The sequence below is a fragment of the Castor canadensis genome, chromosome 13, assembly GCF_047511655.1.
Source record: "Castor canadensis chromosome 13, mCasCan1.hap1v2, whole genome shotgun sequence".
Lineage (NCBI taxonomy): Eukaryota > Metazoa > Chordata > Mammalia > Rodentia > Castoridae > Castor > Castor canadensis.
Genome location: NC_133398.1, coordinates 40,408,792 through 40,412,013, shown reverse-complemented (window position 1 = coordinate 40,412,013; position 3,222 = coordinate 40,408,792).

The following is a 3,222-nucleotide window of genomic DNA, read 5'->3' as shown; positions in this document are numbered from 1 at the left end:
CTGCTTGAATCAGAATCTCTGAGAAATGACGAGGGTCATACATTTTCAACTTGAACTTAAAATTTTTTTCTTTCTCCTTTTATTTTATCATTTTTGCATTTACTTACATGTGTATACATTGTTTGTGCCACATGCCCTCCCACCCCCCCTTCCCCTTCCAACCCCCCACTTCCAATCAAAACCTCTTCTGCCCTCTTTTCCAGTTTTGTTGAAGAGAAAACATAGGAGATAATAAAAAAGACATAGAGTTTTTGCTAGTCTGGGATAAAGATACAGAGATTCCTAGCATCACTTCCATGCACTTGTGTATTGCAAACCACATTGGTTCATTTCTACCAGACCTCTTCACTATTTCCTGGCCCCTTCCCATAGTGACCTCTGCTAGTTTATGTTTCCTTCCCTTTCCTATTACTCCCGTGTGTGTTCTCCCCTTAGTGTGTGGCCCAAGTCCAACAACATTACTGCATTTGTTTTAGGTCTATAATCAGCATATGAGGGAGAACATGCGATTTTTGGCTTTCTGAGCCTGGCTAACTTCGCTAAAGATGAAGTTCTCCAGTTCCATCCATTTACCTGCAAATGATAAGATTTCATTCTTCTTTGTGACTGAGTAAAATTCCATTATATATAAAAACCACATCTTCATAAATCAGTTGTGGGGCATCTTGGCTGTTTCCATAGCTTGGCTATTGTGAATAGCGCTGCAACAAACATGGGTGTACAGGTGTTTTTGTCATAACTTGACTTGCATTCCTTCAGAGATATCCCTAGAGTGGTATTGCTGGATCATATGGCAGACCTATGTTTAGTTTGTTAAGAAGCCTCCATATTGTTTTCCAGAGTGGTTATACTAGCTTGCATTCCCACCAGCAGTGTGGGGGGGTTCCTTTTTCCCCACATCCTCACCAACATTTGTTGTTGGTGGTGTTCTTGATGATAGCCATTCTAACAGAGGTGAGGTGGAATCTTAGTGTGGTTTTGATTTGCATTTCCTTTATGGCCAGGAATGGTGAACATTTTTTCATGTGTTTTTGGCCATTTGGACTTCTACCTTAGAAAAAGTTCTGTTTAGTTCAGTTGCACACTTCTTTGTTGGTTCACTGATTTTGGGAGAGTTCAGTTTTTTTGAGCTCTCTGTATATTCTGGTTATCAGTCCTTTGTCTGATGTATAGCTAGACCACAAAGGTGGTCTCTTCAATTTAGAGACCATTTCTTTTGTTGTGAAGAAGCTTTTTAATTTCATGTAGTCCCACTGTTGCTGAGCTGCTGGAGTTCTACTGAGGAAGTCCTTGCCTATTCCTATTGTTTCCAGGGTATTCCCTGACCCTTCGTGTACTAACTGCAAGGTTTCAGGTCTGATATTAAAGTCCTTAATCCACTTTGAGTTGGTACTAGTACAGGGTGGCAGGCATGGATCTAGTTTCAGTTTTATTCAGGTAGATAGCCACTTTTCCCAGCACCATTTGTTAAAGAAGCTGTCTTTTCCCTATTGTATGTTTTTGGCGCCCTTGTCAAAAATAAGGTGGGCATAGTTGTATGGATTCATATCTGGGTCCTCTATTCTGTTCCTCTGGTCTTCATATCTGTTTTTGTGCCAGTACCATGCTGTTTTTATTGCTATGGCTCTGAGGTATAGTTTCAAGTCGGGTATTGTGATACCTCCAGCATTGCTCTTTTTGCTCAATATTGCCTTGGCTATTCGTGGTCTTTTATGTTTACAAGTGAACTTTAGGGTAGATTTTTCAATCTCTGTGATGAATGTCATTGGCATTTTGATGGGTACTGCATTGAACATGTGGATTGCTTTTGGTAGTGTAGCCATTTTTACTATGTTGATTCTACCAATCCATGAGCATGGGAGGTCTTTCCATCTTCTGTAGTCTTCCTTGATCTATTTCTTTAGTGGTTTTAATTCTCCTTGAAGAGATCATTTACATCCTTCTTTAAGTTTACTCCTATGTATTTAATTTTCTTTGAGGTTATTGTAAATGGAATTGTTTTCCTATATTCTTTCTCAAACTGTTCGTTATTGGTGTATAGAAAGGCTACTGATTTTTGTAAGTTGATTTTCTATCCTGCTACATTGTTGAAGCTGTTTACGGTGTCTAGAAGTTTTTGGGTGGAGTTTTTTAGGTCTTTGATGTGTAGGATCATATCTGAACTTAAAATTTTTAAGAACTGAATTTTCTTATTAGCAACATCAAAGAAAAGAATTCTCCTCCCCCAAAAAACACTGTTACACGTGCTATTTATGAGGACACAGACATGGAACTCGAGGACCTGACCTAAAATGAACTTGAGAGGTTCTTGGAACCAAAAGTCTCCCAGACGCAAAACCAGAATAAGGAAAACAGGGCCTCAAGGCAAAGGGAGCCATTAAGAGTTACATGACAGGGTAGAATAATGGAGAGAGTGGAAACTTCCCAACTGCAACCAATCCAATGCTATTTCCTCTTATTCTTGGTGGCTTAAATTCCTCCACTGTCAGTTGATCCAGGAGACAGGTTTGTGCATGCTTCCTGTCTACTAGTCAGGCAACCTATAATAAAGTTCTTTCCTGTTACAAAGCCTGAAGCCATAGTATTGGTTGTTAAGTATGTCAGGCAGTGAGCCCTTGTTGGTATCACTGTTGGTGTTTTCATCACAGGAATGGAATGAGGATTAAATGAAAATAGCATTTAACAACGGTCCCAGCAAAGAATAAATTCCCAATGCATAGTAACCCTCATCTCTCTCTAAATTCTTTTTGCATTAATTCATTTATACCTACTTCCTTAGGACAAAGGTTCTGCGTTCTGAGCTTTTGTCCTTTGTACACTCATTCTCACAAGGACACTGACTGATGGGGGGGGCTGTGAGTGCATGTTGTCAGGCTTGTGTTCACTGTTCCTGCAGGAGCTGCACCTGGGAGTTGCCTCCGCCACCCCCCAGGGCTGTTTGCCTCCTAGAGCCTCTACTGTGAAGGAGTCTGGAGGGTCAAGCTGCCTCTTCCTCCATGGTTTATCTTTTCAACCACAGCACCATGGCTTCTTTTCACTTGGGACTAAACAAGACAGTTCCTCCTCCACTTACACTTCGCCTGCCATCCCTCTGCCCAGCTCTGCGTGTCTCTCAGTGAGGCACTGTCTTGGGACTCTGCCAAGCAACTGGCAAATCAAGTCCACATCCCAAAGCCACACTGCAGAATGAAACAAATTCGATAAGAGGCCGTGCCTGTTCTG